Raw genomic sequence first — 19168 nt, 5'->3', positions numbered from 1 at the left:
TTGAAATGGAAATATTATAACAAAAGACTGGTTTAGTCTTTATGTGAGACATCATGAATCGTGTCCCATATGCTTCGGATATAGGATCGATTACATGTGCTATATTCATCCTTTCTAAAATTTTCCAAATGCCTGGGGCATTATCAAGGGAAAAGGTCTAGAATTGGATATGACTAAAATGATTAAGCAATTGTCGAGGACAATCTAAGGTTTACCAAAGATTGGTTGCTCAAGGACAGTTGGAAGTATAATGTTAATTCTGGAAGGACCATATTGACATAATCTGTAAGGAGGCAACTCTTGTTCAGAAGTGATAGGCAAAATGGAATATGGAAATGTTTCAAAGTTAGAAATTATTCAATCTGTGTAAGATTAGGAAACTTAATGAAAGAAGGATGTTTCCAAGGAGCTGATCTCCTTTGGAATGCTCTGTAATGATTGTTGTCAAGTCTTTCTGACTTCGTGCATAATCATTAAGAGGATCAATGCATATAAGTTTAGAATCTAACAGATTTCAGTAAATGGCATGAATTTGGAATTCTTGCATTTGCAGTAAGGATTTGGGACTGTGAAAAGAGGATCATTGGAGTGATGTTCAATTGATCTATTTTAAAAAAGTAAAGATCATAGACAAACATATTATGCATACTTGGTGTGTGGCATGACTAGTGTTTAGAAAACATAGTGTACATGCTTGGAGCATGGGACAACTTTTGTTTTAAATTCAAGTATAAAGTTGATAAAACCGAAACAATGAATAATGAGTAATCAGTATGGTGATAAATAAAAGTGTTTTTTTATATTCATAGGGTTTGATACCATATTTGATTCATTTATTCTTGTGTTTCACTTTGCATGTTTTGACTTCCAGAATAACTAATTCGCTCTTCCTGAATGATTAAGTTATTCAAATCATCCACAGTCGGTCATATGTTGGAAGTAGATATGAATCAAGACTGTCATGGGTTGGTTTGTAGAGGTCCAAGTTGGTGGACAAAGTGGTGCTACAACACTCATGAGTGCTCATAAGTTCTGAGTATTGGATTCAACCCGCGCTCATTTGAATCACTTCATGGATTTTATCACGAGTGATCATGAGACGATAATATCTTATATTCTTCAAACCTAGAGATATGAGTTGTTACTATGAGTTGGTTATACATTGATTGCACGAAAACACATTGGTAACTCGATGTTATAAAACGTGCCTTTGTGTATGATTCAACAAGTAGTAGAACAAGCCATATGAGTCGAAGTTTATCCATTCCTTTTACCTTCGGGATAAAAGCGATATCTGTGGGCCCCTCGATGATTTAAAGATGATACATGTGAGTGCTTGGCCAAGCCAGGACTGATTTGATTTGTTCAATCAGTCAGTCATCATGAATCGGAAATCGGGAAACAATAAAAGGACAGAGAGAATGATTGATAATCCATGTCTCAGTCCATATGATATCTAGAATGGAGGAATATATGATCCCTTATCTAATGGACAAGTCATTGACAAAGGTCAGAGTTCATCGACAAGGTCAGAGTTCGACAGAAGCTTTTGAGAGCTACGATTGCTGATCGGTTCCTGAAGTCATACGTAATAATAGTTTTAGACTTATCCAAGTGGGAGACTGTTGGATTAATGTCTAAGTCCATAACTATAATTGGTAAGACTTGACCCGACCCGGCATGGTCCATTTGGGTTACATGGCATCATGCATTTGGATAGACTATAATGAGAGAAATAACACTTAAGGTTGGTTAATATATTATAAGTTCTAATATATTAATAAGGTTATTTAATTAGTATTGATCAAGAATTAATTTGGAATTAATTAAGTGATCAAAAGGAGACTAATTAAATATATGGGTTGATTGTGTAAATTATTCATTCTTATATATGTGGGCTTGTGATCCAAGATTCCTTATGTTGGACTAAGTCCATGGGGTGACCCATGGATACTCCATGGAGGTTAAAATCCATGGAGCATAAGGAGTGGGTAAATTTATGAGTTACATGGTGTAACCCTAATAGCCACCATATAAAAGAATCCCATGGCTCAAGAAATCGTGCACTAATGTGTGAGTGTGAGGGTTAGACGATTTCAAGGAGTGTTCAAGTTTCTCTCAAGTTATTCCAAGTGTATTTGGTGTTGTGTGAACCATTTGAGGTGTCACACTTGGGGCACTAGGAACTCAAGCTTCATGAAGATATTCTACATCAAAGAGGTATGTATTCTATCTTGTTATATTTATTATTTTGTATGCTAGATTAGGATAATACCTTGGATGTTCATAATTGTATGTATAATAGAGAAAACATAGATCCAAGGTATTTAGGGTTGCATGTACACTTAGGAGTGTTAGAATGCTCATAACCCAACAAAAACATGCAAAGTGAAACAATAGGTAAATGATTAACACAAGACAGTAACTTTACTTATAAATAATACACCTTTATTTAATCATCAAATGTTAATTACAAGTTATCTATTACACGTTTTGAAGCTATCTAATCTAAACTAATATCGTCCTTCAGCCCAATGCTCCTAGCGTGCTGCAAGTGTTTAACCCTACTCAGTCCCTTCGTAAGGGGATCTGCTGGGTTATCCTTTGACGATACCCTCTTAACTACGAGGAGGCCCTCTTCTACCCGATGTCTAATAAAGTGATATTTCCGGTCGATATGTCGAGATCTGCCATGATCTCCCGATTCCTTGGTCAAAGCAACCACTCCTTCATTATCGCAGAAAATCTTCATAGGCTCCTTTAGAGCAGTCACAACTCCAAGGCCTCCAATGAAGTTCTTCAACCATATCGCCTCCTTTGACGCTTCTCTCGCCGCTATGTACTTTGATTCGCACGTTGAATCAGCTATGGTCTCCTTCTTGGAACTTTTCCAAGTGACTGCTCCTCCATTTAGGGTAAAGACCCAGCCTGACTGAGATCGATAATTATCTCGGTCTGTCTAAAAACTGGCGTCACTATACCCTCGCACCCTTAAGTCATTGCTCCCACCGAGGACTAGAAACCATTCCTTGGTCCTCCGAAGGTACTTAATAATATTCTTGACTGCGGTCCAATGTGCTCTTCCAGGGTTCCCTTGATATATGTTGACCATGCTCAAAGCCAAGGCCACATCAGGGCGACTACAATTCATAGCATACATGATTGAGACAACTATGGAAACGTAAGGTATTCGGCTCATCTCTGCTATCTCGATCTCTGTACTCGGGCTCTGAGTCTTACTCAGTTTGGCGTTGCTCTGGATTGGTAACTCCCCTTTCTTAGAATTCTCCATACTAAAACGTTTTAGTACTTTATCCAAGTAAGTATTCTGACTAAGTCCTATTAGTCTCTTACTCCTGTTTCTCACTATCCTTATTCCCAGAATATAGGCAGCCTCTCCGAGGTCCTTCATAGCGAAACACTTCCCAAGCCAGGACTTAACTTCATTCAGGGTCGGGATGTCGTTTCCATGATTAGTATGTCATCGACATACAATACGAGGAAGCTTACTATACTCCCACTGGCCTTGACATACACATTATTCATCCTCGCTTCGCAGAAAACCAAAATCTTTGACTTTCTCATCGAAACAAAGATTCCATCTGCGAGATGCTTGTTTCAATCCATAAATGGATTTCTCAAGCTTACACACTCTATTAGGATGCTTCGCATCGATAAAACCCTCTGGCTGACTCATGTAAACATCCTTAGCCAACTTCCCATTAAGGAAAGCGGTTTTGACATCTATTTGCCATATTTCATAGTCATGAAATGCAGCAATGGCTAGCATCACCCTAATAGACTTTATCTTCGCAACTAGTGAGAAGGTCTCATCATAGTAAACTCAGGGAGTTTGAGTAAAGCCCTTCGCAACCAATCGCGCCTTATAAGTGTGTACCTTCCCATCCATGTCGGTCTTCTTCTTGAAGATCCATTTGCACCCGACCGTCTTACGACCTGGCACATTGTCAACCAAATCCTAGACTTGGTTGTCGTACATGGACTGAATCTTGCTATCCATAGCCTCTCTCCATTTCGCGGACTCTGGGCCTGCCATGGCTTCCTTGTAGCTATTAGGTTCATCCAAATTTATTAGTGTACTGTCACTAATAAATGTATCACCTTCACTGCTTATATGAAAACCATATAACACAGGCGGAACACTAACTCTACCGGAACGTATAAGAGGTAAGGACTCGTCAATCGGTTCAACAAGAGTTTCCTCCTCAGGTTGAGCGCCAGTGTTAGAGGTTCCTTTATCGTTCGATTCTTGAAGCTCTTCAAGATCAATTTGCCTCCCACTATCTCCTTGGCTTATGAGTTCTCGCTCTCAGAAAACCCCTCTCCTCGCAACGAAGACAACATTATCACTCGGTCTATAGAAGAGATACCCAAAGGACTTCTGTGGGTAGCCGATGAAAATACATTGCTCACTACGAGGTTCGAGCTTGTCGTGAGTCTCTCGTCTTACGAAAGCCTCGCAACCCCAAACCTTGATATGTTCCAACGAGGGATCCTTCCCCGTCCACATCTCGTGAGGTGTTTTGGCAACCTTTTTTGTAGGGACTAAGTTAAGGATATGGGCGGCAGTCTCTAAGGCATACCCCCAGAATGAGATAGGTAGTGAAGCACGACTCATCATGGAACGAACCATGTCCAACAAGGTCCGATTACGCCTCTTAGCCACACCATTCAACTGTGGTATCCTAGGTGGCGTCAATTGGGAAACGATTATGCATTTGCTTGAGGTAGTCGTGGAATTCAAGACTAAGGTACTCTCCACCTCGATCAGATCGAAGCATCTTGACTTTCATGCCCAACTGATTCTCCAATTCTTGTTTAAACTCTTTGAACTTTTCAAAGGTTTCTGACTTGTGCTTGATTAAGTAGATATAGCCATATCTCCTATAATCATCAGTGAAAGTCACATAGAAGCGGATTGCATCCCTTGTGGTGGATCTAAAGGGTCCACATACATCTATATGTATGAGATCCAATAAACCCTCACGCCTTTCACAAGTACCAATGAAGGGTTACTTGGTCATCTTTCCAAGTAAACAAGACTCGCACACGTCATCGTCTCTAAGGTCAAATGACTCCAACACTCCATCCTTTTGGAGTTGGGCTATGCGTTTCTTGTTGACATGTCCAAGACGACAATGCGACAACCATGCTTTATCCAAATCATTGGAAGAATCGATATGCAATACGTCATTTCCTAAATTGTCTACAACTATCACAATTTCATATATTCCATTACAAGGCAATGCTTCAAAATAGAAAACACCATTAAGATAAGCATTAATAGAACCCTTTTCATTATCAAATGAATATCTAAATCGTTGTCTATACAAGCCATGAAAAGAAATGATGTTTCTAGCCATTTCTGGCGAATAGCAACAATTATTCAACTCTAATCCTAACCCACTACTAAGCACTAAAGAGTAAACTCCAATCTTGGTGATAGGCGACGATCTTCTGTTTCCCATGATCAGGTTTATCTTCCCATGCTCCACATCCCTATTTCTTCTTAGGCCCTGCAAATCAGAACAAATGTGAAAACCACATCCTGTATCAAGAACCCAAGAAATAGCATGCGATGAGTCATTAGATTGAATAGTATAAATACCTGCGTAGGATGGTTCTATCTTTCCATCCTTGATGTCCTGCAGATACTTCGGGCAGCTTCGTTTCCAGTTCCCTTTGCCGTTGCAGTGGTAGCACTCAGCATCCTTTGGGTTGGAGGAGGGTGCAGTGGTACCAGCTTTGGTTCCACTAGAAGAGGTACCATCGTGAGACTTTCCCTTATGGTGGCTCTTTGAAGGAGCCTTCCTCTTCTTACCCTTTCCTTGCCCAATAGCCAAGACTGGGGCAACAGTAGGAGTAGGAGTTGGTGCAACGGATTTATCCTTGAGGTTGCTCTCAGCAGTCCTCAACAAGCCTTGAAGCTTGCTAAAGCTGACCTCCTCTTTGTTCATGTGGTAGGTCATGCGAAACTGGTTGAAGCAGGGTGGCAGTGAATGAAGAATGATGTCAATCTCCAGCTCTTCATCGAAGTTAACATTTAATTTCAGCAGGCGGTCGATATATCTCTGCATTTTCTACAGATGAGCAGTGACGGACTCTCCGTCTCTCATCTTCTTCGTGATCATCGAAGTGATGATCTCGTATCTTTCCTGCCTAGAACTCAGGTGGTACCTGTCCAATAAATCCTGGTGCATCTCATAGGGATAGTAGTCCTCGTAGGACTTTTGGAGTTCTGCAGTCATAGTCGCGAGCAGGATGCAATGAACTTTCGTAGCATCTCGCTCGTGGGCCTCAAATGTAGCGATCTCCTCTGGAGTAGTAGTGTTGACATTTACCTTCTCAGCTCCTTGTCGAGGACATATTCCTTATCCTCGTAGTGGGTGACCAATCGAATGTTGCGGATCCAATCATTGAAATTGGTCCCATCGAAAATCACCCTCCCACACAAATTCATGAGTGAGAATAATCCTGAAGAGGTTGAGCCCGAAGCGTTGCTGGTGTTCGAGTTGGACATCTGAAAAGAAAAGAGACAAAGTTTGATTAGATAAGAATCCCCAATTAAACACCCAAATGATAAATTAGGGCTACGATCCAACAACATTATTTGCAAATTAGAAGAGGGATGACGTAATCTAAACAACAAATAATTTGAAGGTAAGTGAATGACGATTCACTAATTTCCACCATGAAAAACGAAAAAGGAAATTAAGTTTTAAATGTATCGAAAACTCCTAGATCTTTTGAGATTCATTGAACTTTTCAATGGCTTGTTTAAAATCTCGATATGCCCTTCAAATCTGTGACTGGGATATCGAGGATCACAAACAAGGTGTGAATAACCATGCAAATGTACATGGTGCCCTCAATGTTACAGTCACCTAATCAATGTGCGGTTAGCCACACACGGTCCATTGATCTATGACAAACAATGAGTCACCATTTTCCACCTTTGCTTAGAGTCAAATTAGTGTGTCGGTTAACCACACACGCTCCACTAACGTCTTAGCAAGCGTAAAAAGTGTAATTCCATGGAATAGCATAAAATTCACATTTTTCCTAAAGTAACTAAGAATGGAAATTTTATAGAAAAACATTTAGGGTGCGTTTGGTTGTGGAAAATTTTCCAGTTTTTTAGGAAAATTTTCGAAGAAAAACGGAAATTTTGAAAACTCGTTTGGTTCTTTCAGTTTTCCAAAATTTTCCAAGAAAATGAAAATTTTCAGTTTTCCAAATTGTATGTAAATTAGAAAAGTGATTTTTACAGTTTTCCAAAGTTTTCCAAATTTCTAAGATGGAAAATGATAACTCCCCCGCTTTCAACCAAACGCGTTTTCGAAAATTTTCATTGAAAATTGAAAATGAAAACTCAACTCCATTATCTGAAAACATTTTCTTAGAAAACGAAAACAATTTTTCAAACCAAACACACCCTTAGTTACTTTGTATAATCATTATACTTTTAATGAGGAATTGGTTTCCCTATCCTACCCGTTCGGCTAACGACCCTCCACAAGTCAAGGGTGCGGTGGGTAAGAGTGGATACCGAATGACGGTCATTTTACAGGCCGCTTCCTTAAACACTCCTTATAGACCAGCTTTGTCAATGAGGCCTACTAACGGTAAGACTAGCATTTATCTTATACATATATAATAATTTTTCTTATAATATTATAATAGTATATGGTGAATTTTAAACTTGTAAAATTCTAGCGTTTAGAATTCAAATATTTCAAAATTAAACTTTTAATCCAAATATTCAAATTCAAAACTTGAGGGCAAGTTTTGAAAAATTTCAAAAAACTATATAGATCAAAATTCAAATAATACAAATAAACAATCAATTTGGTGATTATCTAATTTTGACCTAATCCAATTTCATGCAAGATAATGATCAAATAATTCAAATAATTAATATTTATCAAATAAGGTAATAATTATCTAATTAAATGACAAAATATTTTATTTTGACAAAGATAATCATAAGGAATCAATAAAATTCGTATTTTATTAATTAGAAACAATTATGGAAATTATCCTAAGTCAAAATAAGCAAAAATCCCGAAAATTCGTCTGTCTGACAGCCCGACTCGCCGAGCCCCTTACTGGACTCGTCGAGTTAATTCTACTCGCCGAGTACCTCATTAGGCTCGACGATTCTATCAATCAGATTGCATGAAAAACGATTTTAAGCAATGGAAAAACATACCAAGCATCAAATACAATAGAAACCAAGCAAGGTTCTGATACCACCGATGGGTTTTGAGCAAAAGAACATCCTATGTACACATGCAAAAGCCTAAAGCTTTGGATCTAGGTTTCTCTATTGTACATGAAAATTTATCCAAAGCTTGTAAACCCTAATCTAGCATACAACAAAACTAATTAAATATCAAATAAACTAGTTAGATGAATACCTTGATTGTTGATTGTAGATCTTGAAGCTTTGAGAACCTTAGCACCTCAAGTGTTGTGCCTCTAATGAATCACAAACACCAAACGCAATTGGATGAAGCAAGAGAGAGAGAGAGGGGAGAGGAAAAATCGGCTCCAAGACTCTCAGGGTTTCAGTGTACCCGAAATCTCATGCCCAAGGGTTCCTTATGTAGGTGTGGGAATTAGGGTTTTAGTGATTATCCTTATATGGTTACTTAGCCACCAAGCAGCCCAGGGATAATTTTAGAAGCCCCTTGGACGAATTCCTAAGGCCTTATCCTTAGAATTCGTCCACCCTATACTCTAGGGTTTCCTTACCCAACTTTGCAACTATCACATAATTACAAGTTCAGACCCCTTAATTCAATTAACCTCTTTTGACCACAAAATTAATTCTTAATTAATTCTTGACCAATGTTAATTAAATAAATATGATTTCTCTTTTAATATATTATTCTTATAATATATTAATAAACCATAATAACCTCTTTCTTTATAATTCATCCAGTCAAGTTGCTTTGGTGAAGGCAACCCAAAAGGACCAAGCACAACCGGGTCAAGTACATACCAAATATAGTTATGGGCTTAGACACTAATCCAACAGTTAGCCACTATGACAACTGAACTTCAAAAGTCCTATGAGGACTACTACCCTTTCAAGATGCACCAAGACTTGATGGAAATATACCATCAAAGTGCTCGACAGGAAAGGTAAGAAATCATTGCCTCCATGATTACAACAAAAATGAAGGATGGAGAGTCCATCACGGCCCACTTACAAACGATGCAAAGGTTTGTGGACCGCTTGCTGAAGTTGAATGTTAACTTTGATAAAGAGTTGGCCATTGATATTATCCTACACTCTTTGCCTCCTTGTTATGATTAGTTTCATATGACTTATCATATGAACAACGAGGAGGTCACTCTAAGCAAGCTTCAAGGCCTTCTGAGAACTGCTGAAAGTAGTTTAAAAGGCAAATATGTTGTATCTACCCCTACTGCTACTGGCCCTGTTCTGGCAATTGGACATGGGAAAGGGAAGAAGAGGAAGGCTCCTGCTAAGAGCCAAAAGGGAAAGTCCCATGATGGATCCCCTTATAATGTAACCAATGGTGGTTCTGCTACTCCCTCTTCCAACCAAAAGGAAGCAGAGTGTTTCTACTGTCATGATAAAGGGCACTGGAAGCGAATCTGCCCCAAATACTTGCAAGACATCAAGGATGGGAAGATAAAGCCCACCCATGCAGGTATTTACACTATTTTGTCTAATAACTCATCACATGCTAATTCTTGGGTCCTTGATACAGGTTGTGGTTTTCACATTTGTTCTGATTTGCAGGGACTAAAAGGAAGTAGGGATGTGGAGCACGGGAAGATAAACTTAATCATGGGGAATATACAGGTTGTGGTTTATTATATTTTCCTATCAGTAGTATACATTGAACGTAGAACTTACTAAACATGATAAACATAGTTACTACTAGATTTGCGGACAGTTTTATAAACATGTTAAGATACAAACTTTGCAAATACAGTTTTCAAACTAGGAAACAAACTTATAATTATAAAATAAAAGGTATTATTTTATAAGGATTCATGTTAATAACAAAAAGGGTTTTCATAGTATTATTCATGAATTTGTTGAGAGAACTACAGTGTGAGACATGTCTTCTGGGAAGTCTACCCCTTGTAACGAGAGTCTCCTGGAGGGAGAGCGTGAGTATGTGTATAGATCTGTATGGGAGTGACAATCCCGCACCCTGACTATTAGCTACAGTCAACCTAGAGTGACAAACGTCATTCAGTTCACGACGTCCAAACTACGTCGTAATGTTTATCGTTCATAGTATGGTTATAAGAACTCACTGGGGAAACAACGACTCGTTCACATAGTAATGTACTTAACAATCAGTCATCAAGGTTAATAACTAGGGGATTACTTAGTATATACATCAAGGTGATAAGAAATTAACATCCGACATGCAGTGGGATGTGTGACTTCCGCCTCATTCCCTGTTCCTTGTTTGGTTGTGGGCTTAGGGAAGAATCACCCAATCAACTGTCTGTTCGATCTTGATTTCTATAACTCGTATGTACTAAGTGATCATAGGAGGGTATTAACAACACTTTGAGTATACAGAACAATACGTTTTCAACTAGTTTTATTTATGTAATAAAACTACTATACATTACTGGTGGTAGCCAGGGTTTTCAAACAGAACAATGCTTAAACAACATAAGTATGGTAGATACTTGTACTCTTCGGTTTGGAACAGCTAATTCAATAAGTAACACTTAGGGAAAATATAGGATTTTCCAGGGTAAACATCAGTACTTTACAAACAATGGGATTATTACTCACTTAACGAATATTCATCATTAATTCTATAATTCCTTAGTCTATGCAGTCGGGTTACGTATCAAGAATATCTGATAGACTGTGGAATGTGTGGTTTCCGCCTCATTCCCTGTTCCTTCTTTAGTTGTGGGTTTAGGGAAGATCCACACAATTAACTGTCTGTTCGATATTGGTTTATACATAACTAGTATAAACTAAGTAGTTATAGAAGGAATGGGTTTAATCATGCTTTTAATAAGAAAATATTGGATTTTCTTAAGGAACATTATCAACAGATATCAAAGGACCAGTACAATTAAATCTGTAAGTATCTAGTGAATACTTCAGGGTTATATACGTGAAGATCCGACAACCAGTGGGATGTGTGGCCTCTGCCTCATTTCATGTTCCTTGTTTGGTTGTGGGCTTGAGGCAGAACCACACAAACGATTGTTTGTTCGATCTGAATTGTATATGATTTGTATACACTAAGTACTCGTAGGAGAAACTAGTAAGAATCATTTTTTTTACTTAACATTCATTACATAAGAAAAAATAAGGTTTTCTAGAGAAACACAACGCACTTTTCGAAAGAACACATAACAGTTTTCTAAAACAAAATGCTTATGAACTCACCAGCTTAATGCTGATACTCTTTCAAAACCTACTTGTATTCTCAGGACATTAGTAGACAGGTACACGCGTCGGGTTCAAGAAGATGGAGCATAGTAGTTTCGAGTCTTTACTTGTTATTTACTTTTGGAGTCAGTTGTTTATGATTCGAAAACAATGTAAACATTATACTATTAATACAATGGTTTTTGTTGCTTTGATTACCAATATTCAATTGTTGTGACACTAAACATGACATCCTCAGCCCCCGAACGTTTCTGCCGTTCCGATTTGGGGGTGTGACAGATTCGTATTAGAGCATTGTTTATAGTGAACTTAGTATATCAACCAGTAAAAGATATACAACTATAATTACAATGGGGCCGAAGTGCTCTGACTAAAAGTATACTTTTAAAATATAAGTATTTTGCGAGAAGTATACTAATAAACATACATGCTAAGAACAAGTATCACAATAAGAACAAATAAGAACAAAACAAACAAAAGTATTTAAATGTTGGACACTACAGTCAAACCTAAGCAGTTATGTAATCATATCTGGAATAAATATAACCTGATCAACTATATTTATTTGAGATACGACCGACATGTGTTTGGGAGTGATGGTGGTGTCGCAACGAATCTAAAACATACCTAACTCTATATACAGAAGATCCTTAGAACAAAACATAAAGATAAAATACTATAGGAGTATTTTAGGCACTATAACAAACTTACATGAAAACTAAAAGACCTTTACTGGCAGGACTATAGTTGCGAAGTGCATGCTTCCAGGGTTATATATAATTGGGACCTTATAGAATTAGAATTGGTGATCTTCGCTCTACTACCTGTTCCTTGTTTGGTTGTGGTTTTAGAGTAGGATCACCTATTCGAAGGTCTATTTAATCCTGGTTATATACAGCTTGCATGCACTGCTTGACTGTAGGAGGACCCAGTTTGGATCATCAATAACTACAGAAGAAATATTTTACTTAATCTCATAAGATTCTTTAGACATTCCCATTCTCGCACAAACAACCTAGATATAGACAGCCACTCCACTACAACCACCAACAGAGAAGTCAATGAGGAATAAGAGAGGATTCATAAAGTGGATTTCAAGAAGGAATTATACGAGGAGGCAAATCTTCCATCAGGAGATCTAAAGTAAAACTCGAAGCATGATCTACAGTTAATAGGAAAACCATAAGAAAGTTCAGAGACAACAAACCCCCACAACTGAATTCAGGACCATCATAACTAGGATAGAAAACCCCTCCCAAGGCGTGGAAGGTGGTAGAGCACCATATACGTCATACTAATAAATAACTAACTAATATGATCTAGTGAGTTACTGATTACACTGCTCACACTATGTGTCAGGCTTATCGCTTTTATCATATTAACTAGTAACAGTAAACCAGGTCACAGGACTTCACGAAGAGGGTAGTCACTATCAAATTCATAAGTCTAATTTTGCATAGACCTCTGTTATGAATTTCTTCAAGGGTCAGAACATGAAACACTCAGAACTAAGATAACTTCAATTCAGAATACACTCGATTTGTAACCACTAAGGACTTACCCTCGTTTCGTCTTTTAAACTTTATGGCAGAAAGATGCCACCGAAGAAGTCGAACAAAAACAAAAACAACGCACCACCGCTACCACCTCCTCAATATGACTCGGGTGTCTTTCAGGTGGCAGTAAGAGCCGCAGTGACAGTTGTCATGTCTCAAATCAACGCAAGTGGTACCAGTGGATCGGGTAGTGGTACCAACAGCTTTAACCACGGACACACAAAGGAGTGCTCGTACAAAGACTTCATGACTTGCTGACCCAAAACCTTCGATGGGAGTGGAGGAGTCATAGACCTAATGCGATGGTTCGAGAAGACAGAATCAGTTTTTGAGTTATGCGCATGCCCAGAAAGGAGCAAAGTGAAATTTGCTGCCTGCACCTTCTCTGACAGAGCCCTTACATTGTGGAATAACCATGTCAAGTCATTAACTCTTCCAGTAGCAAACGCAATGGGCTGGGAAAATCTAAAGAAGATGATGCTAGAAGAGTACTGCCCGAGGGGCGAAGTACAGAAACTAGAGCATGAGCTGTGGAATATTACCATGGCAGGCTCAGACATTGTAACATACACCAATAGATTCAGCGATCTGGCTGCACTATGCCCTGGGATGGTTACCCCAAAGAGCAAGAAGGTAGAGGGATACATTTGGGGACTACCTTCTCCAATCCAAGGAAATGTATTAGCAGCGAAACCTCTTACGTTTAACAGTGCCAAACGCCTGGCTCGAACATTGGTGGACTATGGGATCCGCCAAGGCATAATGGACCCCGTTCATGGTTCAACCAAATTAGGTGATGATAAACAAAGGTCCGAGAGCAAAAAGAAGAGGCAATAAACACAAGAACCCTTCGAGGGACAACAGACAGGTGCAGCCTATGCTGCCACGACACCAACCACTTCAGCACCAGGCAGTCGTTATGCTGGAACCCTCCCTAAATGTAATAAGTGTAACTTCCATCATACCGGAAGGTGTCGGAAGTTGTATTGCAAGAACTGCCTCAGAAGGGGATACACCATCCGCTTCTGTAGGGCACCGGCACGACCAATCTCTCAGGTCCCATTTGAGGAAGTAAGTGTAGAGTCGAAATATCTTGTAATATGTCGAAGTCTATGTATTTGTTAATCTCGTATGTTTTCTATGTATTTGCTAAGGCGTCTTTTTAACGAAGCGTAATGTCTAGCCTTAGTATTTTTTGTACTTTCATCATCCTATAAATAGGAGCTGAACATAGAGTTGATAGAAGAGTTTTACCATGTTTTACTATCAGTTTTGTACTCTTGTTCTCTGAAAGTAATATGAGTTGAACCAGACCTTATTTACTTCCCGTGTTCATCTTTTACTCTGAATTGATTCTCATATTCAATTGATCACAACTACAATTGGTATCAGAGCAGGAATTAGTACTGCAAAGATCTGATTTTCAATTGAATCTCTAGTTTTTGAGTCGCGAGTTTGTCTCAAAAGTTTCCGCACTGTTTGATTCTGAAAATCGTCTCTGATCTACAGTTTTGATTTGATTCTGCATTTGAATTGTGTAATCGAGTAATCGTTCTTGAGTTTCTGATCAATTCATTCACTCAATTTCAAATTTCTTCAAGTTCTTTTGAAAAATCTCATCCGTACGTTAATGGTGAATTTCAACATGAACACGATGACTTCATTTTCTCATATGTTAGGATCTTCTACGAAGATTCCTATGTTGATTCCAGAGTACTATGATCAGTGGGCTGATCAAATGGAGGATTACTTGAACGGATTGGACGAGGAACTCTGGAACTGCATTATAGGAATCGCTCAACCTCCATCGAATGTTCAACATATTGGATCATCTGGATCAGTACCTGCAGTTACTGATCAATCCACCAGGCTGAAGAACAACGAAAAGCGTTGTTTGAGAGAATTGCGAGGTGCCTTACCACCTGTTTTTTGCAATTACATCCGTGGTTGTAACACTGCAAAGGAAATTTTGAATACTCTTAAGGAAAAGTATCAGGGAAGCGAGAAAACAAAGATAAATTCTGTTAAACAGTGTCTTGTGGAGCTGAAAGAGTTCAGACAAAAAGAGAATGAAACGATTGAAGTTTACTATGATCGTCTTAATGAACTGATCTATAGATGCAATCGTTATGGAATCACAAGGTCATCAATGGAGTTCAATCTCACTTTTGTGATGGGACTTCGTAAGGAGTGGAGAAGTGTCAGCATGATGGTGAAGAATCAACAAAGCTTCGATACTTCATCTCTGAATGATTTGTATAATCAGTTGAAAACTCATGAAAGTGAAGTGAATGAGATGGCTGAAGACTCGAAACTTAGTTTGGGAGGTCCTTTAGCTCTTGTTTCAAAAGTGTCTAAAAAAGAAGATGTTGAGAAAGATGATTCTGATGAAGAAGGCTTTATAATGAATTCTGATGATGAAGCAATTGCTTTTTACTCGAACAACCGAGTTAAAAAGTTTTTTAAGAAAGCTTTCAATCCCAAGGTGAAGCAGAGTGATGTGAAAGGAAGTTTCGTTAATAAGTCTGTAGGTGAGGAGAAGAAGAAATTCGAGAAGAATGATCTGAAGGCAACTGAAGCCAAATTTGAAAAGAAACTTAAGGGAGATTTGGGCATTAACTGTCATTATTGTAATTGAGCAAATCATTTGGCTAATGATTGTATGATTCGTAAGAAAGAAGAGAAAAAGAATAGGGTCAAGGACGAAGCCTATTATGTTGAAAGATTGGAAGAAGTTCGTGCAAAGACGAAGGGGTTGTCTTTGGTTGCACAAGGCGAAAGTGAGGAGGATGGCACGTATCAGATCTGGTCCTCAGGGTCTGATGACGAAGAGATGCGTAATCTGATGCATGGGGCTATGTTCGCACAATTTGAAGAGGATGAGGACGAAATGGTGACTGGTCGTTGTTTCATGACCAAATCAGGAAACAAGTCACCGATGACAACCAAGGTACGTGCTATGCTTCAGTCTTTTAACATTCATTTACAAGCTTATGATTCTGAAATAATTGCATTTGATGATATTGTTGCTTACTTTGATACAATTGTGGTGTCTGCTAGTAATGAAGCTAAGAAACTGAACATCCAGTTGCTAGAGACCCAAAAATTGCTAGATTCGAAACGAAGCAGAGTAGAGTATCTGGGATTGCAATTGTATAATGTGAATAATGATAGGGAATGTCTAGATAATGAAGTTCGAATGTTACTTGCTCAGTGAAACATTTACTGTAATTCACCAAAAAGATTATATGCTAAATTGACTTCATTGCATCATTCATCTGACATTAACAAAGAACAACATAGGAAATTGTTGCCTTTTCTTGTTTTCGAAAGAGAGAAAGTTGATAGCTTGTCCTATGATTGTGAGAAAACCATAGCAGAATTCGATAAAGTGCCTGATAATCGATTTGCTTGTGGTATTGTTAATATAGACGAATATTTGAATGTTGATGAACTTGTTGAGATAGTGAATGATACTTTGACCAAAAGTGAACAAATCAAAGTTTTGAAAAGAACTGAGAATTCGAAACTTGACTCTCAATCTAATTTTGTTGATATCGATGATAATTCTGATAGTTTTAGCGAAATCAGTGAAATTGAGGAGGAGGAAAGTATCGATTGTTCTCAGTTATCTGTAATTAATGTCACATCAAAGTCAAAAGGTAAAGAAATTTGTAATGATTCGATGGTTGAGGATGACACTGATAGACCCTCTACTTCGAAAGTTTGTGACTTTGATCATGTGAGTATAAGAGACAGTCAAATAGATAGTAGTGATGATGAGAATGAAGAAAAAGTTTCAAACAATTCTGAGCCAGAAAAGAATGTTTCGAATGAAACATCCATTCCACGAGTTGTTGTTGATCAAGTGTTTGGAGACACTGAAAATTTTGACAAAATCTTATCTGACAAAGGTGCTCATTATTTGGAAACAAATATTGTTGTGTATCCAAATTTTAAGTGTTCAGATGATGTTGTATTTCCGAATCAAGTGTTTGTCACTACTGGAAATGTTGAAAACATCAAATCGGAGTTCAACAAAATGGTCGAAGAAGATAACAAGAAAACATCAGACGAAGGATTCTTGTCAAACCAAAGCACTGTCGAAAACAATCTAACAAAGAATTTGTATGTTTTTCAAAGACAAAAACCACAAAGAAAATGGGTCGATAACAAGAAAATACAAAAGAGATTTTGAAACAGGAATCTAATGAAACAAATGAGAATGTAAAACTTAATTCACAAGAATTTAAGGATCTTGTTGAAAAAATTTCGAATGAAAAAGGAATTTCGAAAAGACAGGCACGAAAGAGAATTTTTTGGCAAGTAGTGATCAATGAAAAGAAATCAAAAATACCAACCAAGAAAATGTCTGAAAATGAGTTGCCTAAATCAGTACAAACAAAGTTTTCAACTCGTTCGGATAAAAAGGAAAATCCCGCTCAACCAATTTCGTCTGATACTCAAAATTCTTCAACGAAGTTTTTAAAATCAACATTTGATGGGTTTTTGGCCCATCTATGAAGGGTTCACGGCCCTTTGAAGGGTTCACGGCCGTGAACTCTTCAAGTTCATAAAGATGGTGACGAAAATGATGAATTAATGGATGAATATGAAGCTCTTTACATGAGTAAGATGATTAACAAGTGAAGAGGGATGAATCACTTACGTTTGTGGGGTGAAAGGAGAGCTTTTGTTCGATGAGTCTTGAGAGAGTCTTGAGGAGTTTTCGGCCAAGGAGAGAAGAAATGAAGGGTAAATGAAGGAAAAACATATATATATGGAGAGGGGTTCACGACCCAACATGGGTTCACGGCCGTGAACCTAGTTTGCGGTAGTGAACATCCCTAGATGATGTTTCTGGCTCGAATGCATTCCTCTAATCCCGAACTAACACTTCTCAACCTTCAATCCTTAAGTATACTAGGCTTAGAGACTCTCAAACTGATCCTAAACACAGTAAGACCAAAGCAAAAGCAAGTCTGACTTCCTATTGATTGCGTTGACTTACAGATAGAGATTTCAGGTTGTCACATCATCCCCCGATAGAGGGAATTTCGTCCCAAAATTCGGATTTCCGAGTGGTTGGTTAAGGATAAGGAAAAGAGGTGGGTACCTTGGTTTTAATTAAGCCTTGCGTTCTTCAGTGAATTCAGATCCTCAATAGTTGTTTCAAAGGATTTTCATTGTTGTATCTGTTGTTCTGGTCTGTGAAGGGTGTGTGGGTTTGCTTGTTTGTCTATGTTCATCCAACTGGTAGGATGTCCATTCGTAGTCCTGAGCAGTTTTTGTCCTGAAGTTCATGGTAGGACTCATACCTGGTTCATCTATCGTTGCCTTGTGTACACAAGTCGTATATAATTAAGATTGATAAGACAGTCGGATGGGTGGGTCTGCCCCAGGTCCACAACCAGACAAGGAATAGGAGATAGGGCGGAAACACACATCCTAGGTCCGTAAAATCTTAATTATATACCACCTCCGCGTATACACTTAACATTGATAGGCTAACCGTATCTGTCCCTAGCCTCTGTGCTTGAACCTGACTTGCTGCGTGAGTGGTATTTCCAAAATGGTCTGCTGGGAATACTTAGGGAAGGTTACGGTAGGATATCATACTCCTCGCATGATTACTTCGGAGGTTTGAAGCGATATGAAATTTCGAGGTTCGCGTCTAGTTTGTTGTTATGAATGACGAGAGCTTTGTTATTCGGTTGGTCTAACGCGAAGGGTCTCCTTGGTGACACGTGGGTTTGTTATAACGTAGACTCAGTTAGACTACGCTGAATGACGTCGTCAGATCACGTGTTAAGTTAGTTCGGAGGGAGCGTTTTGACCTTGTTATTACTATCGCGAATGTTTTGTACTGCATTAAGTGTGTACTAACTGAAAGATCGTTCTAGTGAATGATACTTGATATTATGATCCCCTTCCGGTTCCTCTATAATCGCTTGGTGTCTACAAGTCATATATATTTAAGATTGATAAGACAGTCCACTGAGTAACTTTGCCCTAAATCCACAACCAGACAAGGAGCAGGAAATAAGGCGGAATCACGCACTCTAAGTCTATTGGTTCTTGATTATATATGGCCCTAATGTTTAAACTAAGTCATTATAGCTTACCAGAAAGAGTATTTAGTTTCTACATAAACTATGTGCTTTGTTTAGACGAG

The sequence above is a fragment of the Lactuca virosa genome, chromosome 5 (assembly GCF_052849685.1).
Source record: "Lactuca virosa cultivar CGN04683 chromosome 5, Lactuca_virosa_CGN04683_v6, whole genome shotgun sequence".
Lineage (NCBI taxonomy): Eukaryota > Viridiplantae > Streptophyta > Magnoliopsida > Asterales > Asteraceae > Lactuca > Lactuca virosa.
This window is presented reverse-complemented; position numbering follows the sequence as displayed.